Raw genomic sequence first — 23,595 nt, forward strand, 5'->3', positions numbered from 1 at the left:
CGTGTAGAGCAAAGAGCCTGGAAAGCTAAGGAAGAATTCAGGAAACTTCTCTAGGTCAATATGCTGAAACTTGCTGGTATAAATTCATAAAAAGAAAAGCCTTATTAGAGAAACTAAGTGAAATGAAGGGTATATGTGGTATAAAGTTGTTCACTTCAGACACTACAGTTAGGTGAACTAGTATATGCTTTCAGTCAAAGCAAAGTATATAGGTGTTGGCTGTACACAGGGGTCTAGGTAACGGTCTCCCCCTGAGAGTAGGTAATGGAAATAAAGTGGAAAAAAAAAAAAAAAGATGAAGACGCATCTGTTCCCTCAGCTTCAGGGAAGGATGAGATACATTAAATCCTGGGGTTGGTGCATGGATAGTCATGACCTGAATAATTTTCTTTACATTCTTAGGAAATCAGCAGTGTTGTTTTCATTATATTGTTTGACTTTGGGTTTATATATCAAAGGCACCTATGTCTGACAGGTGCCTTCTCTGGTTTGCACTGATCTAACTATAGATGAGGTAGTCTGTGGAGTTGTTTATTCTGTTGATGCATGTATTGCACTCATCCTCCAGGTAAAGGGATGACTATAGTTTCCTGTACTATCAATCTAACACCTTACATGAATAGCAAATGTGATTAAAAACAAAGTGATATAACAAAATTAGAGGCGAGACACAGCTACATGCTTAAAAAGGGAAAAAACAGGATTAATAACTGATGCAGTGAGAGAGGTGAAGCATGCTTGTAGGGAGTAGAAGTTGCAAATGTTATAGATGGTACTATACACTATGAATGAACATCAAAAGCCTTGGAGGCTGGGTTCAGAAGCTTATCAGAAGTTACCTCAGCTTATTTGATTGAGAATTCATGCTGGTAATTTCCAAAGATTGGACTTCCTTGTGAGATCTTTAGTAGTTTCTGGTCTGGGTCAGATTAAAGGACAAGAACAGTTCTGCTGGCACTACAGTATTTCTGCTTCCTAGCCTAGTTGAAACAAGGAAGTATACAAATATTAGAAACATACAGAAATAAAATAATCAAATAAATCCAGACTTTTTTTCATGATTTGGAACAGTGCTATGTACTGTACAGTGTATAATCACTTCAAGTAGATAAGGAGCATCCAGACACATCTTTTCTCTTGTTTCTAAATAGGTCAGGCAGAAGCTCCTTTTTCATGGAAAGCTCCATGTCTTAAAAAGCATGTGGCCAAAATCAGGTACCCAAAATCAAAATACCCAAACAAGGTCCTTGGGATTTTTTTTAGTATCAAGGCACTCAGAACTCTTCRCAATTGAATGCCCAGCACCTTTGAAAACCAAGCAAATTAGATGAGTAACTTCTAAATCCATCAAATTTTAAGTGATTGGCAGATGTGTACCATTGATCTTCTTTCTGCTGTGCATGTTTTGAGATATATTCCTCAGCTGTCATCTGTATTAGTTAAATAGTGGTGAGTTCTCAAATCTTGCTGTCTATGCAGCCTCAATGGACAATGAAAAGAATTCAACCGATCAGTGACACACTGAAAAGAGTTCTACAAATTCAGGTATGTGATGTCTCCAGAGTAATTTAGTAAAAAAGAATGTTCACATTACAGGCCATTTCATTTAAAAYAAAAAAAATCTTTTCTGAACCCCTGAACTTAACGATGAAGCTTCTAGGGCAGTGGCAGCAGAGATGCACTTTAAAGAAATTAGTCATTCTTGGACATTGAAGAGATGGAGTCATGTCTTTTTTTCTAAAGCGGAGAAATGCAGATGCTGAACAGAAAGCACCCTGCAACAGGCCTCTTTAAACAGCAGAGAAGAATACACTCTCAACACAAGATGGCACCAGGGACCAGCCTCTCAAGGAAAATCACATAGGCTGCTAAACCTTTAGCCTCATGGCCCATAGTAATCACAGGTGTTACAAATCTGTTGTTTTCTTTGAGTTACCAAAAATAGTTAGTGAGACATATTTTCAGATAAACAAAATTTCTATATCAGCAATATTTCCACTGCTGATTGCACTTTCAAACACAAGTTGCAGAAAAGGGTTCTTCAGGTCATAATGCAGCATTATTTCTCTTCATAAAAAAAAAAAAAAAATTGTAAGAAGGTCTGCATATTATAACCTCTTTGAGCTCCAAAGTAAACATATATCCTTTATCTCTAAAATGAAAATCATTGAGTTATTGTTCTTTTATAAACCTTCAYGGAATGTTTTCTAGCAAAAGAAACATAATTTTAGCTTTTTGTGCCTAAAACTGAAGTTAGGCAATCTTGTTCCCAATATACAGTTTGCAGCTAAACATCTGGGGTGGAGGTGTATTCTGTCTGAATGCATATTATGATGAAACAATTACAATGTTGACAAATCTGAGAAAACTGAACAGTGTATAAGACCTCCCTATAAAAATAAATTCCATAACTTCGTGTTCCCCCTTGCAGATCCTATTTTAGCATTCCTTGCCATCACTGGCCTTTCAGGAATGGAATGAACTTAAAATTGAAATTCAGACATTCTAGTATGAAATATAGGCATATTCTTTAAAATCTCTGTTTGTAATCATCCCCCTCTGTGGAAAAAAAGGTATTTATAGACATACTTCTATCTGGGCATGGTTGATTTTTTTCCAGTGTGTCTCAAATATATGACACCCAAAGCAACTGAGGTCCTCTGTCTACATAGCAGAAGATCCAAAGCTTCAACAGAGAGGTTCTTGGGCTTCCCTAGATCAATTGTTCCCAAACTGTAGTCAGTAGAGTCATTACTGATAGTCTGTACACAGATGGCTGGTCACATGGGGCAGTTTCTCCTTTTTGCCTGTTAAAATTCATTTGAGAAACGGTATTAAAAATCCATGCCACTTCCCTAATTCAGTTCCTCAGTGTGAATAACTGCTGTAGTTGCCATACTGACAAGTGAATGTAAATGAGAATGGAAGTAGTTTTAAAATGATCACTTTATTAATACTTGGCCTGCATTCTGAGGATGTTTGGGGATCCCCATTTAGCTCACTTATAAACTCTTTAAGTCAGGTTGCAGATCCAGAGGTGAGCGTGCTGCTGGGGCTGTGCATTCTATAGCAATGACACAATTAAGTAGCCTTTACTGGCAACGCTGTTGCTCAATTAGTCTCGTAYAGTATGTCAAGCTGGAAGATATTTCACAAATAGATCTTCCAGAGATACTTGACTTGATGAATTCAGTTTAGACCGAGGCAGCATAAAGATGTCTTTTTTTTAATTGAAACACATTATCTCGTAGTATCCTGAGTATTTTTCTTGAAGCTAAAAGCAATGGGTGAAATTCTGTGAGTTACACCAATAAACACTGGGAAGTCAGTACATTTGGACAGATAAGACTGAGAGAAGCATTCAGCCCAGTCTCACAGTCAGTGTTTATAATAATCTGCAGACGTGGACCATGCAAGGAGGACTATCACCCTACTAGCAGCTTGTCGTGAATTGTCATTTGAAATGATAACATAATTGTGCGCATGTACCGTCAGGAGGTGGCCCACAGCCAGAGCCTGAAGCAGCCAGATGAGCTGTTAAAGGGAGGTGATGTGTTCCAAGTCTGAGCAGGTGGAAACAAGATACACATCTCACTCTAGCCCATAAACATGCTACTGCTTCTCATTATGCTCTTTAGGGGTCAACACTTGGGATGAAAATGASTTGTCTGCTCTGTCCTGAGTTTCAGACTGAGAGATTGCAGGTTGCCACAATCTGAGCATGCACAAGACAAACGAAAAAGCATTGATGGGAATATTAGACACTCATGCTCTTCTGTTGTTATTCCAAAGATTTCTGTGGCAGTTTCATTGAGACCGGGGTCCTCTGTGCCGTAGTGTGAGAGCAAGCATACAGACTATTGTTGCCAAGTAACAGGTATGTTTGTAGGTTTTCATCTTAGCTTACCTCAAGTACCTGGTCTGATACTTGCTTCTTTTGAAGTATTCTTTTTGATTTATGTTTGAAATTTGGAGAGCTTGCAATAGCAGATTGGGAAACCAGCGCAACTTTATTAGCTGAAACAAAGTCTGAGAGCTGACTCTCCCAATTTTCTGGGGAGCTATGGGAAGTACTTCTAGGACACTGTTTTCTAGTAAAAAGTCAATAACTGTTTCTCAATCCCATCACTCAACTTCCGACTAGGGTGTTACAGTTTTCCCACGATACTTTATGACCACAGGCATGATCTGCTACGGTAGACAAACACATCTTCTCCTGCATGCAGTCAGCCACCAGCTGACTATTGCCTTTCATCCCCTCTGTCCTTGCTCCCCAGTGCCCACTGTATTTGCCCCATTTCCTAGAGCTGAAAGTGGATTTTTTTCTGTGAATGCCTTGCATTGCCCGTGTGACTAGGGCTGAGCTATTATTGCTGTAGGAGCTGCTGGAGAGAGTGGGACAGGCCCTGGTGGTCCCTCCAGGAGGGTATCTTGGCTGGCAGCCTCTCCAGTCCTTGACCTGTGGCACTCTGTGCTGGGACCCCACAGTCTGTGGCTTGAGGATGAGCTGGGCAAGTTTGAGCCATATCAGTTTGTGGCTGTGTGTTTGCCTTTCTGGCGAATAAGCCTGTCAGAGCCACTGGAGTGCACTGAAACTAATCATACAAGTAGCACTTTGCTGGATTTGGGACTTACCGGTTGTAGGGAACAGCTGGCTAGGCCTGGCTGCTCCTTTTTAAGAAAAAAGTGGGACTTCGGAGAGTTGTCTTGAGCACGTAGAGATGGCTAGTGGGAAGACCGCAGCCGTGAGAAGAGTATGCTAGAATATCATCGAAGTGAAGAAAGAGAAGATTTATGGACAAAGAGGAAAAAGATGGTAGAAATTAGCAGTCAAGAAGATACTTCCTAGAAGAAAGAATACAGTGTTTATTACAGMCAGTGAAAGAGGAAATTTAATCAGGATGGATTATTTGATAAGAGAACTTCAGATAAATACAGCATTTGGGAAAATTAATGAGATATTAACGTGAGAGATTGTATAACAGCAAATCAGGGCAAATATTCCCATTTTCAGGATTTCTGTTGGATAATTTACTAATAGAAATTTTAAATCTTTCCTCAGCAMGTGCATCTTCTAACATGTCAATTGTACAATATACAGTCAAATGGCATCCATTTCTGTAACCTCTATAAATTATGCCTTCATATATTTGAAGACCCTTCTGTAATGTGACAGGACTGAGTTTAATCTGCAATAGGAGTCTGAACTCCAATTTGCTAACTTTGGTGAGACCAGCATTTCAACTGTAATATGTTATTAACCTGCTTTCATGCATATAATGTAAAAAAAAATTTCATACTTAGGAAAAGAGAGGCGGAATAACTTGTTCAGTGAACCTAGCAAAAATTCTCCTTGTTCTTTCCTCACCTATTTTGCATGATCTGTGCTCTGTATAGTAACAGGACAAATATAAAATCTGCATGTATATGAAAGAGAAGAATGCCTAAGTAGAACCATTTAAAGTAGGGAGCCAATTTAAGCATCTCTCTTTAAAATGCATTAAAATTGATCTTGTGAGTTCACCAAATGATAGAGGAGTATGGTCCAGCGTGCCTCATTTACCCATCTCCTTACTTTTACCAGTCTGGCCTCAAGCTGTTTTTCAAAACAAAGGAATTGAATTTGGACTCCAGCAAACAAACTCCGCAAGGCTCATGGAATGACAGTTCATGTGCTAATTAGTGTTTGCCCGTTAGGCTTGATATTCTTTACCAATGTTAACTCACCCCTTTGGGCTGGAGCAAAAAATGGCCTGTGCCATATTAATAATATTCTACTTTCTAACATTACACCTCAGATCTACAATAAATTAAATCTGTACTGGAGCCAGTGAAGTGATGGAAACATACTATAGCCCTGGAAAGGAAGTATGTTCACCTGTGGTTTTGTCCTGAGCAGGTGTTTGTATCTATTCATAAACCCAAAACAGGCTGCTTAACTGAGCCAAGCAGAGGCTATGCAGGGATGTACAGGCTGGCTGAGCCAGTAGCCAAATAAGGGATGGTGGATTTGTGTCATGTGCATTTTTCCACAATCGATTGAGCTGTGAGAACTTGATTTATCACTTTGACTTATAAACTGGACCCAAGAGAAAGTCACATGAGTTGGAGATAAATGCTGCTTCTCTCCCAAGGTAGCATGCAGCAGCCCTGTCTAGCTGAGAAACTGTCCCAAAGGAGGTCAGAGTCACTTGAAAAGCCCTTAGGAATATCTAAAAATACAATGTCTAAGAATACTCTTCTTACGCTAAAAAGATAGAGAATGTCTTCTAGGTAGAAGTATACTACTAGAAACCTGCAGCCCCATTATTGTAATGGGAGTATTTCCTTGATTGTGATAGTGAGGAGATACACCTGACTATGGTAAACTTGAAATATTCTCATAGCTCATCTGATTAAGTGGTTTTTCCACCTTCAACTTTGCTCCCCACTTCTTCCTGACCACAGTGTTTGATCAAAGATTTATAGATAAATTAACACTACTGACAGCCATTCCACTGACAGCCTTGCTGTCATTAAGTGGCAGCTACTTGTCAAGAGTTCAGGAGCAGGGACAACAACATGATGAGACGGAGAGAAAAATAAAGCCAGTTCAGTGTTATAACATTAAAACTAAACATCTGAGGTTTTAATGTGGCTGGCAATAGGATGCTGGGAGTGTAAAACAGTGCTCAGCTGATGCCTTTGTTAGATATCTTTACAGAAAACACTTGATGGGCTTGCCCAAAAAGATTCATATAATTCATATGAGTTTCTGTTTGCCTTGCTTGTCATTTGTTATGTAAAAAATCCCAGGTATGAAACAGAGGTAGAGCAGACCTGTGCTACGCTGCTGCGCCGTTCTGCAGTCTGTGGGAATACAGGTGTTCCTTTCAGTATCTTCTCAATACTTTGTCCTGACCGATTTTTGATCATACAGAAGTCAAATATCTTTAAATTATCTTTAGCCACCTGAAGCAGGGCTTCTGCTTTCAGTGTTTACACACTTTGTCTGATTGCAGTTGGTTACCTTAACCAGTCAGCCCACATTAGCCAACCAGCTTTTCACATACCAGATATGCCCTTTAGCCCCCTAGGTTCAGACTGTAAGACCTAAGATGTTTTTAATCTTCACTTAACTCAGAAGAAAGCTTGAGCTCAGCTCCTAACATCTCCTCCTTTCACCGCACCAGAACAATGCCTGAAAAGTTTGAGTTATTTCATGTAACTTAGAAATGTGAACGTGTTACGAGTCAGCTTTGAATATGGCCTCGATTCCAAAAGGTGTTATCATCAAATCAAAATTATTCACACATGTCAAGTTAACATTTTATTTTTATTCCTTACTCAATTTTTGGCAAGCTTACAGGAGCTGTCAGTGTTTCAGTATTTTGAGAAGAATATTTTAATAAAACAGTGATGTGCTGAAAGGGGTTCACAAGAACTCACTAGAGGCCCTTGTTAAAATTCTGCCACCCTTCAAAAAATTATTCCCTTGCCTCTCAAGGAGTTCACCCCCTCTCTGGATACTGCTAAATCATTTCTGCCAGGGATGAGTTCCATCCCTTGGGGCTCATAAAGATACTTCTGAAGAGCAAATTGTTTGCCTTTGAAATAGACCAGATTGCATGAAATAGCAGACACTTTAAAAATAAATTCCTGGGGTAGCAACACTTCCCCGCTCCCCCCCGCCCAAGCATCCGATCCGCTCTACACCACCCGTACCTCTCATTGTGTTATACTATCAAGTACTCAATCTATTTCTCAGGAACAAAGTATAAACTGTTCCAGCAAGTGCACTTAATATAACTTTTTTTGCCAAGTGGTATTGCCTCCCTGCTAGGCTGTGGTTATGCGAAGGCATTTATATTTAAAGGTAAAAACCCCCAAAAGCCAGGTTTTCCCTGTGAGCATACAGGGCTTGAGTTTATTTCAGTTTAAAAGAGGGAATTTTTGCAGGACTCYGCTGTTAAAGTATTGCAACATATGACTATAATAAAATAAAAGAGATATTAGGTGTAATAAAAAAATGTAGTACTTGAAATAAAAATGGGAATTCTGGTAATCTTGCCAAAACCAGTTAATTCTTTATTTCTATTACTTATTTTGATGTGATTGAAGGTCTAAATTATGACCATGTGGACCTATAGGAGGTTGACCTGAAAGAGCTGATACGTTTGTACCAGTATATGCCAGAACTTCTTTCTAACCCTGAAGCGAAAGAAAATATTTGAGTTCAAATCTCCTTTCTCCTGAAATGGAATCTCATTGAGAACTCAAAAGCAGGGTCTTGTCTGTTCTTTGGGGCTGTACAGAATATGCATGGTCCACAGAATTATCATAAAGATGTCCTTTTTTTGTTTAAAAACAGAAGTAAAACTTTGCATATGTGATCCAAGTATAAATGAATACTGTTGTATTTCATTAGCCAAAAGAAAGCATAGAAGCTCTGAATGGTCCTTTTTCCTCATTGGCTTGTTAATCCTGGAACTCACAGATGACTATTTAAATGTGAATATTATTAACTCCTTTCATAGCAAAACTGAAATGGCCCATCTGACACATCCTCTGGCTTCCCTTGGACTGCTTCTGCCAATACGGCATCTGTGGCAATTGAAAGCAGAATATAGACCACTATCTAAAATAAATGAATCTTAACATACAGCTAACAAGTGTAGCAGCTATTCCACTGTTATATTTTTTGTTTTCATGCCTAAATGAGTCATTGAAATCCCTCTCTCTCCTTTTTTTTTTTTTTGCATGCCATAAAGCCCTTGCCACAAAATTAAACAGCTAAAATCCTGTTTAGTGGGATTTTGCTCCTCAGCAAGATTTAGGTTCACTAGCTACTCATGTGTTCAGTGGTTTGCTGATATTAGTCCCACTTCTAGGGCCAGCGTTGGAAAATAGCACTGATGTGCCTCAGGTGATCTGTTGTGTAGTCACTTTAACAAAAATGAGCTAACCAGTCAGCTTGTTAAGGGGGACTATTACTTAAATCTGCCTCAAGCAAGTGCTGGTTGTCTCTGAAACTATGATGTCTATATAGTTTTATTGGTTACTTTGCAGGGACTAAGGCATGACTATGAACATGTAGCATTATTTGGATAGAGCATTTCAGGAAGCCTAGGCTGTATTCGTGCCACTGACCCAGCGAGACCCAGCTTTGGAGAAGGTACTCAGGCCTACTCTGTCATGATTTCTCTATCTCAAAAATAGAATAAGATGTTTGCCTCCTCTGTAAGGTGCTCTCACATACTTTCTGATGAGAAGGGTTAGAGGAAAGCCTGATATTAATAATATTTCAATGGACTTGCAAGATGAAAGGTAGCTGAATATCCAGGAAAATGTAGTTTACAGTCACAGTAATTTTGCTGACTGGCAAATGCCTAAAACCTGGAATTTCTGGCTTATTCTAAAGATTCGAAATGTGTAATTACTCCCTTAGAAGAATTAGAGTTGAAGGGAAATGTATGACATGTAAGCACAGATCATAAGATGCAGTTTTGTATGCAGTTTACAAAAAGGGGAAACTAACCTCTTCCTAAAGAAAGTAATTGAATGTGTTTATACAATAAACCCATAGGCTACATAATTCCGTGGACAAAAAATTAAAAGATAATCCCAGTTTTTTTACATAGTGTTTTTTCCTTGTTAAGATGATCTTCAAAGCTGCAGCTGAAAGCTTGCATCTACTACTTCTTGTATATTGAAGTCTGCATTTGTATCCAAAGCAGGATTGAGGGGTATGTACTGTCTTGCTGAAAAATAAAAATGACTTTTTTATTTAATTAAATTAGAAAAATCTTTATTATGCAAGAACAATTGTACACTTACTTTTCAGTCGAACTTTGCCTTTTCTGTTATCCATTATGATGGCTTATTCAGTGTGTGATTTCTGGAAACAAATTTATCAAGTACTACTTGGGATCTTCAATTAATCAAGAGTTGTACTGACTTTGCAATGGCAGTGATATGACTTGAAGTGTGAAAATCCTTAACACAACATTAAGGCAGACACCAAAAATTCTAGAGAAGCCGTCTGAAGTGCAGAGTTCCTTGAGTTTATGTAGCTGGAAATATTTGTAATGGTATAGTAGTCTGAACAGAGTATATCGTAAAAAATAAGTGCCACGTCATTCTGGTGAACAAGCTATGCTTTTTGTGTGGAAGGGTAAAAGTAGGAGTCAAGAAGAGGAGAATGTGGAGACATTGATGGCAGTCCTAGTATGAAAATCAAGGCAAGTCCTGCCTGAGAATGTCTAAACATATCCATTTAAACAGAATACTTGGTTATTCAAGCCAGAAGAAACTGCTGAGAAACAGAATTGCCCATGCAGATGATCTCTACAGACCATTCAACTTGATGGCAGTTACAGATAAAGGGATCCTTTTTTTTTTTTTGACAATACAGCTATTGAATTAGCTTTATTCTTACTTTGCATACTTCCTGTGATATATTAAACAGAACTGGAAAGCGTTAGACCTATCCTCTGCATCAACAGAGTTTTTAAGGAAAATTCAAAGGTATTGTTATTTTGTAATGCTTTGGAGTCTATTGTGCAAAATCTCTAAAATACAAATGAGAATATAAAGAACTTCAATGTAAAAATCATTAATTAAACTTTTCCCCTGAGAATTTCATGGGCAAACTGTCCAGGGTACAGAATTTCCCATGAAAGAACAGTTTGCTGTCAATACTAGCTGACCCAAAATGTGCATTTCTTCAAAATACAGCTGTGTGTGCATTGTATTCTGCCTGCATATTACTCAATTTTTTTATTTGTGAGACAAATTTAAAATTGCTTGCAGAAATGTTAAGATGGGTTATAGCTGGTAAAAAATACATATGCTGTTGAATGCAGAGTGGCAGTGATTTATGTTGTTATGTAGTGTAAGTGCTATAGGGATATGTATTACAATATTAGATGAAGATTGTTACACTGATGATGCAGAGTATACAATTGCCAACTTTTCAGATGATAGAAAGAGAGAGTATATTACCAGAACACTGGTGATGAATTTATAGACAGGTTTGTTTCTTTGATATTAGATATCACATAACAGCCAGAGTCTGAACACAGATATGTTGTTACATGTATTTCATTGCTGTTTAAGTGATGTGTCGATGAAGCATCATTTTATACTAGCAAATTGAAGGACTGCATTGTGGTAAAAAAGTAGAGGTACATGAATAGATTTCTCTTGCTATTTTAATTATTGCTGTCCCACATAAGGCTTTAATCTTAGGATCCATTAGCATAGTGCCTCTACACTTCTGTGAGGTATTTATTGAGTTGAGTTTAGATCTGCAGTCACAATGGTTTAGGCCTGAATTAGCCTCAGGAAATTCAGAATCTTATACAACAATTCATACTGCCAAAAAAAAAAAAAAAAAAAAAGGAAAGTGGCTCCTGTAACTTTCCGCAGAGGCTGGTAAAATAGTTCTTTGTCTAATTCTAAGGAAAGTATCAAATCTTTATTGTTTGAAAAGTATGGTCATTCAGAATGGCATAATGGAGTAATTTAAATATAAGCAATCACTTYACAATTGGAAGGGGACACAGGAATCCCAGACTAATAAGACTTTAACTCCAGTGCAAGTAGAATATGGGACTTGTCACAGTGCAAGAAGAAAAGAGACTGAGATACCATACTATGCTGAGAGTTGCATCCAAAATACCTGTCTTACTCTGCTGCATGGGGAAGGTCCTTAGGCAAAGATCATGTTTTCTTATCTGTACTGTGTGATGCTTTACTCTCTTCTGCTTTCCTTTTATGCCTTGAAACTCTTTCCTTTACAGGTTTAAGGTAATTGATTTCTTGTAACTCCATGCCCTCTTCAAAACCACTGCTTTTGTGAAATAGGTTGTTAATTCTCTCTAAAAAAAAAAAATCTTGGAGCGCTGTGGATTATGTTACTATCTACAGCCCAACACTTCCAGTCATGTTTTATTCCAAGGAGAAACAAAGCGCATGGCATCTTTGGCTATGTTAAATGAAACAGGTGCCAGGTATGAGCTCGAGCACAAGACTGCTGATAGTACTGCATAATCCTTAGCCCAGTTCCAGCACAGTTTTGGTCCATGTCAATTTAAACTTTGCAGAGGACAGTGCCTGAACAAGGCTTGAGGGACTTCATGTGTCAAGAATCATTCCCAACGGGCAGTACAGGGAAGACTGCATCAGATTTGGCTCCCTGCACTGTACACAGTCCTCCCACATTACACTGTCAGGCTTCAATGCCCTGCACCACCATGCCAGCAGTGCAACACGTACACTCAGTTTCGTACTGTGAAAACACCACTCCGAAAAACCACAATGTTACATTACCCAAGATAATTTGAATGTAAAAAAATACATTAAAAAGTCAGGGCTTAGGGACAAAGAGGCCCTATGTGGGTGCCCAGGACTTTGTAGTGAACACAGCTAGTCTGTGCCAGTGTCCTCGGCCCTACTTTGTTTAGCAGTTAAGGTATAGCCTGTGCTTGCCAACAAAGCCAGACACGTTAGACGAGCAGAATCAAGTCTACAGCCACGAAGTTGCCTTTTTATTAGCAATAGTTTGGCCAAGGAAAATTAAACACTGATGATATGTATCATTTTGCTAATAATTAAGTATAACTGAAGAAAGAAATGACTAATAGTTAGCAGGCAGAAATATTACAAATATAGCAGCAAGTGACTGGGAGGACGTGCTGGTGGGAGTAATTCAGAGTCAGAAACTAGAATCAGCATTATTCAATATATTTGTTAGTGACCTTGAGGATAAAATTAATTCCATACTGATTAAAATATTCAGATAACAGACCTGAGAGGTAGAGTAAATAAAGAAGATAGTAAATTAAAAATCCAAAGGGCTCTGAATATTTTGAGGCATTAGGTGGATCAAAAAGAGATTAAGTTTATGTAAAGAAAAACAAGACAATACATCAGAAGAAGAACTTGAGTGTTCCTCAGTGTTGTAAACATCTGCAAGCTTGAGTAGATTTTTGCACCATCTTTTTTTTTTTTTTAATACGGAGTAAAGTACACAAGACCATTGTTTGCCCTTCAGTTCTCTCTAATAACAAATATGGACCAACAATACGTGCAATGGCATCATTAAAAGATCTGAATGCTCTAGCTGCCTTGGTTATACAACGTCCTGGAGTCATCTCACCCACCTCCAAGCACTTAACTGAAGTACCTGAATTAGGACTCCGGTTGTGAAAGTTAGATGGGATGAATCCAGTCTTAAGGGTGATCATTCAAAGAGCGCAGGCCAGGTGAGTTTCATTCTCAGCTGCTCTTTGAGCAGCTTCCTGGCCCTATGCAGCCATCTTGGCAGAACATATTTTGTTAGCAGTGAAAAAGAAAAAGGAAGAAGTTATGGGTCCACAGAGAAAACTGCAAGAAGCTGGAGCACCATTCCCATTTCCTAATAAGGAATAGAGGCAAGAGCACCAATATCCCTAGTGATCCAAGTGTAGCAATCCAAATGAGTCAAATCATCAAAGGCTATACTGAATAAAAGTGTTAGGCAGAGTATGGTTTGAAAGAAATTAGTGTCTTCTTATAAACTGTAAGGGGATAAAAGAACCTAAAATATCCAACTATATATAATATCTATGAAATTAAGTTGCATAATGTAATGACATGCTATGCTACCATTAACACATTATAACTATGTAATTTGGGAGGCTAATTTTTTTTGTAAAACCACTTAACTACATAAAATTGAAAATAATGATTATTGTAACTACTTCCATCTTTTGTCTTTAGAAGTTCAAAATTAAATATGCCATATACAGTTATTTTATGGTGATGAGTAATTTTATGAAGTAGTCATATAACATGTACAGTAATTATTGACATAAAAATCCTAAATACATAAATCATGGTGTATAAAATCTGTTATAACACATTAACTTTACCAGCAGCCAAAGTAAGTCACTCAGCATCTCATTGACATAACACCCAGAGTTGACCAAGGAATCCAGACAGAATGACAGGAAATTGCAAATCTCTGCTAAGATATAAAATAATCATAGCAAGGCAGTCTGGAATCTGAAACTTCTCCATTCTAATGTCTTTTGACTTTCAAGTACCTATTTATTTGAAATCTTTGAAGACCGACATGGAAAACAGTAAAACCTGACAGGTCACCCAGATGGCCCTCTTAGTCTAGTTGTAAATGTTTCTCATGGTTGGGTTCCCATCAGTTCTTTGGAGACTATTCAACTGTCTAATTCAGCTCATTTTCAGGAATATATTTTTTTCTGATATTCAGTCTAATTTTTTCTCTATTGCTCTTGCTAATATGCTTTAAAAATTTAGACTGTTATCATTCTCCCCATATGTCTTACTTACGACTGTGTGAAATTATATGTATACATGTCTTCCAGCCTCATAACCATTTCTATTAGTCTTCTCGGAACTCTCTGTAAATTGTTGCTATCAGTTAGAGAGGTCTTCTGCTCTGAGTCATAAATCCATATATATTTTGGCTGCTTTGGGGAAACCAACCTTTCCTGATAATGAATCAATGTTATTAAAAGGAATATTTATTTCATGTCAGGATTACTTGAGAGGGAAAACTGAGTTGTCAAGCCACCAGCAAATGTGTGAGCTCATGATAAATTAGAGCTGATCAGAAAAGTAAATGTCAATTCACACATTTTTAAATTTGCCTTTATTCCAAAGAAGTAACTAAGAATTTTTTTTTTTTAATTTTTCAAGAAGTTAAAAAAATGAAAGAAAAGAGACCAAAGACATATTTTTAAGAGGTAATCTCTGCTAATAACATACTTCATTCTAACTTTGTAATTTTATTATGTTTTTATTTTGATATAAATCAAAAAAAAAGAATTGCAAACATATCATTATAAAAATTTTACTTTTTCAACACACTTTGAAGTTTTCCATTTGAAATTCTGACAAATCTGGGCATTCGTAGGGAAAAAAGTTTCACTGAAATTTTTTGACCAACAGATTTCTGAGGAGATGGAGCTAGAAAAGCTACATTCTCTAGCATATCTCCTTCATTGCACAGACTGAAAGAGATGATAGGCAGTTTCAAAGCTCTTCTAATTCTATGAGACTCTGTCCTCAGAGAATAGGGCTAATGCACTAATGAGTACAGAGAGTTTTACAGAAAAATACAGAAAGAGGGTTTATGTGAGTTATTTCATGTGCTCTCATGAGCCAGGCTTTGTAATCTCACAAGAGGGTTAGGAGTTTTTACATGTTCTTTGTAATGTAATATTCCTAGGAAATGTTACCAAATGGTACATATAGGCAACTTTGGTCATCTGGGGAGTTTGAAGAATAGAGTAGGACGTAGGGGAAAGAAAGAGTCTGAATGTCCCTCCTTCTGTGAAATTTCTTCTGAAGGTGTGTGTTGCCAAAAGCTGCCTTCTACTGCCTCCTTACAATGCCAGAAATCTGCCAGAAAGTAGCTGCTACCAAACTGGTGAATTAACAGGATGTTGGAGCATTGTTCTAGCTGCATCTTCTCCACTTTCAGAGAGAAAAGAAATGGAAATTGCCCATGTCGAGCTGCCACTCACAACTTTGGCAGCAAGACATCTCACAGAATGGGGGAGAGGTAAAGTTGTTCTCGGTGCAGCCTATGCTCCGTGGTTGAGTAGATGATGATAAAATGATTATAGGCCTCCTGCAGTTATCCTATAGTGGAAATTGCCTGAAAGGGTATAGAGTGAAGCAATTTGAGCCTTTCCTTTGTGTACCCAGTTTATTTCCACTGATCCTTATTCTGGTCTGTAAGTGGTATCCAACTGGAGAGCAGATGTCAGTCCCAAACTCATCCGTTTTGCACTGCTGAATGATACAACAGTGTTCAAGAGTTCACAAGCAAGCAAAGAGAGCAATGGCACAAAGCCAGCATAACCAGCTCAACATAACAATGTCACCGTTTCCCACTGATGCAAGAGGAATTTGTGGTATGGTAGAAACATGAAGAATGAGAGTGCCATGCTGCAAGATTATTTTAGCATCCAGAGAGCGTTTATGGAAATACTGAGTGATACCAGCATTCCCTCCTTGCAGCCAGTTATTTGCTACTCAGGAGTTTGCTTCTGTGAATGTTACTTCCAAAATCTGGTCACCCTCTCCAGCATATTCCAGAGCATCCTTAGATTGCATTACCAGGCACCATTTAGGTACTTACTGAGGGCAAGTATCAAGAGAACAGTGAAGTATTTATAAGAGATCTTTCATAAAATGCAGGTATTCTGAAAGATCTGGTCTAAGCAGTTTTACTAGGATACTCAAAATTTTAATTACACTTGAATAGTTTATTTCATTACACATGAACTTTGCTCCCAACATTTATTTTTTCAAGATTGTATATCCAACATTTCCCTGTAAATTCAGCTGAAATTCTGGATATCAGGCAGGTTTTAAGAAAGTTAAGTACTCTTTTTAACACAGAAGAAAGAAATATTCTGAAGTATTTCAGAATCTTCTAAGAAATGGAAAGCTGAGATGTTAGCTAAAAATATATATATATATAGTTGAAATGCTGACAGGAACAGAAGTTATTGAACTGAAAATGAATGCTACTACTCAGGAAAGACTAGCTTTCAACTGGGGTGGTGAGAATGCTCTAATAATATTCAATGGTATTTTAATACTAGCTGTTTGTGAGTATTAGCCTGGACATCAACAGTTTGTTTTCTTTTCCCTATGCAGTGTGCACACACAAGTCCCATTAATGTCAATGAGAATTAGTATCAAGAGGAGACTGTAGATTCCTAAGATATTTTTTCATGATATTGAAGGCCAGACTATGGAAGATCAAAGATGCATCCTACAACACATTTTCTTCCTAGCTGCAAAATAGCATATGTTTTTTATGTCCAAACTCAAGTAGGAAACAGAGGCTCATTTGGCTGGCTCATTTGAATTGAATAGCTTTTCCAATGACAAAGTGGAGGATAATACAAGTAATTATTACTGATTCCTGTTACTACATTGTTACGTTTCTTTCAGAGTAAATGTGACATCCTACTGCTAACTGGCAATGTTATATTGTGTCTGTTCTGCAAGCCTGTCTGTTTGGCTAGCAAAATATTAACTGGCAGAGTTACCTCAAGAAAAGCCCAAAGGGAGCTAGGTATCGTCATGATGCGTTATGTGAACAGCTTGGAGTTGAAAGGTATCCTGCAGGAACTATTCCATTTATAAAGAATTTCTGCAAACAAAGTAAATGTTTTATACCAGTATCCTGCTGGCTTTTGACTGTAGATAAAGATGTTGAGCAAGGCGCCTTTGAAATATGGGTTCTAATTTATGCAATTTGCACTATTTTTAGTGTCAGACAGCTGTTATATCTGATTTTTTTTGTTGTTTAAATAAAGGGCATTTGCTTTTATTTAAGGTGCTGTGAATATTGGTTTACCATTTTTTGTAATATCAAGCTCCAGATGCATTATTACATTTAAAGGGGAAATAATTCTAAATTCTGGAGAGCTATAATGTTTCATAATGGCACTGTTTTCCTTAAATCAAATCAAATGATAATTACAAGGGGAAAGCCCCTTTTTGAAATGTGCTACCCTTTTCCGAAAAGAGTGATAGTTGCTACTGAGAGTAAGGTCAATGCAAATAAATAAATAAAAAAAGTGTGAAGAAAATCAATAAATATCTAAACTATTTAAAGAAAAATGCAACCGGGTGTCTTACTGTTGTGCACCATACCCTGCGTCTGCGAGCAGACAGGTGGATTGTCTCTAGCCAGCGTTGGGTTGGACACTCTCTCCAGCATGCTCATTAGTCGCTCCGTGCCTGGGCTCCCTGTTAGTAGAAAGGCAGGGATCACAGCAGGGAAGTTAGATCTCAGGCTTCTCACATTCCTGCTCTATCTTAGCAAAGCTTTGCAAAGCCTTTTCTGGCAGCTCATTAGTAGGTGCACTGATGCATAAGAGAAAGTCATTAGAAGTGTTTTTCAACATTGGCTTTTGATCAGGTGACTAGTAGCTTCGTAGAGACATTTACTTACATTGTTTTCTATAAGAGATTCTGTTGCTATATTGAGAATGACATACATATAAAATGTGGAAAACTAGCTTGACCTTTCTATGACAAAAGAAAAAAAGCTCCGTTAGTTCCCTGAATCTTGTCTTTATATTGTCAACTATGACGTAATAGAAGCACAGAGTACTCACTCTTTTASCTTTAATAATCTATGCCAAGTTCAACTATATTGTTTGATTTAAGGTTATGACAAGAAGGACACTAGTGCACAAGAATACAGCTGGCATGCCTTAAGCTTTATGAGTTACCTTTAATGATAAGCATTAGCTACTTTCTTTCTCCATGCAGACTGGCATTTTTAGCATTTTAAGACTAAATCTATCTATAGGGCAAAGTGAAACACACAGTAAAATTTTATTGGATCAGATAGGGCAGACTGATTAAGTGCCCTAAGTAGTATCTCCACTGGAAGGATTTCTTTTTCCATGGGAATATTTTTGCTAAGCCCTGAGAAAACTATGAAAGTTTAATTGGAAATAGTAACAATACACAAACTAAACCTAGTATCTGATTTTTTAAACCTGCATAATCAGGCTGTAGAAAATGAAATTGTACATTTGGGCACACAAGCYGAAGAAGCGTTGTGTAACATGGATAACAAACATGATTCTTTTGTTATTAGCTTTTCCCAGACAGTTGGTTTTTACAAAATATTTCACATGCAAGTGTGGCAATGCTTGTCAAATCCAAACTGCCTGTGACGATTGTCTACCGCTTTTGCTCACCAGAAAAAAAGTCATGTTAAGCACATGCGACTACATGCAACTGAAACAAGAGGAGGCACAGCAGCTTTTGTAAAAGTTTGCTGAAACAAAATACATCAGCTTAATCAGGCCTGCTTCTGGCTATGTAAGAACATGACATGCCAATTACATAAAGTTCCAGCTCAGCTAAGACTCCTGCTGACTAATTCAGTGTTGATTGTTTTCCGCTACATGGCTTTGAGTGCTTGTTAAGGCTAAAAAAAAGGGAGAGGGGCAACAATTGTAGGAATTCTTTGCTTCCATCAAACTGTCTTATGATTGCCAGCAATTAGTTAAGCTCCTTGGCAGTAAAATGACAAGATGGGACTTGACCAAATACAATGTGTGGAGCACATAGGCATCTGCCCCAGCTGAAAGACATTACAATGTTTGTTAACCTTAAGGGTCATTCCTGATTCACTTCTGCAGACAGAAAACAAGATTTATATAACACAGATCAATACAGCCCTAAGACTTTCGCCATTGAGGATGCTAGATTGAGGCACTTCTCTTTATCAGTTTACCATGACACTAATGTATTTTGCCTGTTTTGCCTGGGCAGTGATGAATCTGTTGGCAAGAGAAAACAAATAAGTTCTGTTGTTGAGAGACATGTTGTCTATGATTTGTCTCAGTAGACATGCCAACTTGCTGGCCAATTCATTTCCTATTTAATTTAAGTGGCATATCTGTCTTCCGCTTTCTGGTGTGTCTTTTGTCTGCTGCACGCCCAGACTGGCACGGCAAGGGGAGGCTGTAGCAGATCTTTCCAGGTAAGACTGGCACAACCAAGAGGAAAACAAAGCRTAGAATCGGTATCCCCAATTTTTAATGAGGGATTTTTGGTAAATAGTGCCTTTCTCTACACTTGCAGGCAGAGGCAATCACTTTAGCGATCTATTTGAGACAGATCACAGTGATCTGTTTTACATACTCACAACCCAATGCTCTTTGAAAATATTTCCTGTAATGTGCTGAACTGATGTGTGGTTTAAGATACACCAAAAGTTAACAATTATTTCTGTTTGAGAGAGCAACTTTTTAAAAATTTTGTTTGCTTGGAAAATAAAATGCCTACTTAGGGGCCAGTCTAGCCTTCCTTGGGCAGAGAGAGTTCCCATGGGAAGCTGGGTGCTTAAGGACTTCAAAATGAGGCCTGTTAGTAGTTAGAACAAATGTTATTTACACCATAAAGTCCTTTCTGCTGCTTCAGAATGAAAAATGCAATTCTGAAGCTGTTATTTCCTGTCTGTCCTAGGTTTGCCATTCTTTTATTAAAGCAATTAGTTATACAGGCTGCTCACAGTTTCTGGAAATAAGATGATATATAAATTATAAACAAAAAGAATGTATCTTCCTAGAAAAAGTACTAAAGCAAATATATGTTAAATGAGCATTTTCCCAAAGAGGCCCTACATCTGGACCATTGGGAGCTTGTATCGGAGCCTTCCCAGTTGAACCCCCTTCAGCCCTGGAATTTTCTTACCCAGTTTGTTAACCTCTAGGGCAGGGTGCAGAGCCCGTGTGCTCATTCAGGGCCAGATCCTGCCATTCTTATTTATTTTGAGTGGTAGCATACTCCAAAAGCAGTTAGATCAACTCCAATGGGACCATATGGTTCTACTCAGTGCAAGGAACAGAGGCAGAATCAGGGCCTTGGGCTTTTTCCAAAAATGCATTAGATGTAACAGATAGGCATTTTGTTTTGAGAACAATAATCTTCTTATAACTCTGTCCTTGTTATTGTTGTGATAATAGATTTTAGTATTCTGCATTCCACTGGCAACRTGACCTTTTTTTTTATTCAGGCAACCATGGCTGTGGGCAGAAGGTATCATAAATTGAATTACAAAATAAATAGAGAGGGAGAGAAAAGCTAACATTCACGTTGTTCAATCCTGCAAACTTTTGCTATCAGGTTTAATACGTTCTACTGAGTATAGTTTTATTTGCGTCAGCAAGTCCATCTACCAATGCACTACTGCAAGTTTCTAGTTTTTACAGGGCCATACCCTGAATTAAGAAAAAGCTTATATAAGACTGGAAAGCAGCATAATGTAAAGCCATTAAACAGTACTACTGTTTAGTGAGGACAGAATTCAAGCAGTGGAATAGTTAACATAAACCACACTTCTCAAATGTGCCAGCTAAATCTCTGTGGCAGAACACATTAATTATAGCAGTCAGTTTACCTTTATCCTTCACAACATTTCTGATTAAAATTTCACACATTACAATGATATGTGTCTTTTCTACAAGCTATGAAATTTAGTCAACGTCAATAAGTTCTTATTTTGTTATTGAAAGAGTTGATGTATGTAAAAAAAAAAAATCGACTTTTGATCTCTGACAGTGAAATCAAAAACATAACTTCTTTTTTGGATGTAGTCAGGCTACCTGCATGTATTATATGCCTGTGCAAAGCAGTCATTAGCAGCACTGGATAAAAAGGAATAAAAAAAATCCCTAACTTTGCTGCCAATAGAGGGTATGTGGTTTCAAATTTTATATTTGCTAAGCTTAATTAAGCCATAGATTATGTTTTGAAAGGTATGTTCAATTAACTGAATCCCTCATGAGGAATTATATACAGCAAAAGATAATCACAACATTTATCTGTTTTATAAATGTATATACTTAGGTTAAAAATGTTCTGGATTTTTATTCCATAGGGATATAAAGATTGATAGAAAAATAATGTAAACCAATAATTGCAAATACTTACAACATTCGTGTGTATAAAAAAAAATTCCAATTATATTCATTATTAAGCATATAAAACTATTTTTACTGGTAGATAATTACTGATGAAAGTCCTTTATTTAAGATTTTATTTATGTCTTATTCAGGAATTCATATTTTAAATACATGTTTACAGCAAGGAGATCTAGTGAGGCATGTAAAGTATCTAAATCACCCTGCAGAAATTTACCACAGTGGAAAGGAAATGCACAGAGTATAGGCCCAGCGTAAACCTTTATAATTAAAGCATAAACAGTGCTTGAATTTTTTCATGGGTATTCTCCAAGCCAGCTGGATAACCCTAAAAATACATTAAGCCCATCTAATGGCAAATATGTGTTGTATATTGTGGTAATCTCCTGCATCGTCATATACCAGATAAAAATGAGTGTATAATTCCACATACAGTAAGGGAAGTAAAAATAAAAAGTTTTACAGGGGAGGAAAGTTGTGTACTATCAAAAGAAGCGTCTGGATTTGCCTATGCATATTTTTTTTGTTAATATCCTTGCTTCCAAAGTGACATTTATTTGGTGGGGCAGCACCATTCTTCCCAGACAATAGATTGACTATTTTGATTTCACTGAGAATAGTTTTGACTGTGAACATTTTCTTTTTCTTAGAACATTGTTCATTGACGTAAATGGGAACTGATAGCCAAGGCAGGCTTTCTACTTGGCAACAGGCRATTGGGTTGATTGTTAGAAGGATAAAACAAAATGTTACAGCAGAAAGAACTGGGAAAAAAATTGTGCTCTTACCTCTGTAGGATCACTGGCAGTGAAATTTGTGATTTAGGAAGAGTATGTTCCTGCATTGCACAGAACCCATCCTTACAGGCACCCTTTGCAGGGCAGTGTGTGCCCTTCCTTTCATACTGGCAGCCACGAGGAATATGGGAGAAAGAGAACAAGAAACTTATTACTGCAGAGATGCTCTGAACCAACTGTGCTGTGGTTCACTGTGTCCGTGAAAGCCACATCAGACCAGGAGCCAGAGCCGTGCCCAAGAACATCCTCCTGCTGCTCAGGTGTCTCCAGGGGAGATTCTCCTCCCTTTTCTCTGACTTTATTCCAGTGGGGCCAGKAGTGATTTCTGAATGGCACCTGAAGTTGCTCCTAAATTCTGTTTGGATTTGCTCCTCACTGTAGACATTCTATTGACACATAATGGCTTGCAAGTAGATTCCCTTTTGTAGCCCAATAGAAAGAAATTCCTTCCTGTCGAATGGTACCACCCGAAGTGTGAATCAGAGTGCCCAAGTCAGGCACTTCCTTCCCGCGCTGGCTTTTTGGGGAGCATTGGGAAATGCAGCACTCGGCTTGTGTTCCTCCATGGAGGACAGCCCTTCTCACGTGGGGTTCAGGACCTGGCATGGCCACTGGTGAAGGGGAAGATGGTGCCTGTCACCACAAGCTTGAAAGCGCAGTGATTAAAGAACTCTCACAGAAAATGGAAGTCGTAGGTTCTAGATCCTTGTCAGGATGAGAGTGTTTAAGACAACATAGGAATATACTTCAGGATGAATATCTAAATTACTGTATTATAGGCACGGCCATACCTGGACAATTGTCAAGCCTAGCGCTGTGCCTGGGCCACTGTATAATACAGAATTCAGGAGTTATGAGACCAAAGAAATAAAGTAGAATGAGCTGGAATTTGTAACACTGGGTGAAGGCAGCTTGGGGATGGGGAAGGATCATGTTCTGGTCAGGGACTGATGATTACATTTTCCATTGAGTTTTATGGTCTCCAAAGTGAGGAAATAAAGGCTCAACCATTGCCAGAGCTGTTGGAGAATGCCCTGATCTAGTAATTACCAATTACCAATAGCATCTCCATTTTAGTCTTATGGGCAACCAGAGCGTTATTCCAGTTGACAAGTAAGCAAGGTAACTCTTACTTTTGCTGAAAGGTAAATGTTATTGTTCTCTGTTGTAGTGTTGTCTATACTCACTGATTGCTTTTAAACAAATGCATGGTTTTTTGAAAGCACTTTAAGATTTTTTCATTTATAATGAGATGAAGGAGGCCAATGGGATGAAGATTATCTGAAGTTATCTGTTCAGAAGATTCTTGCATAAAAATGGTT

This window comes from Apteryx rowi, unplaced genomic scaffold (assembly GCF_003343035.1).
Source record: "Apteryx rowi isolate R43461 unplaced genomic scaffold, aptRow1 scaffold_121, whole genome shotgun sequence".
Taxonomy (NCBI): Eukaryota; Metazoa; Chordata; class Aves; order Apterygiformes; family Apterygidae; genus Apteryx; species Apteryx rowi.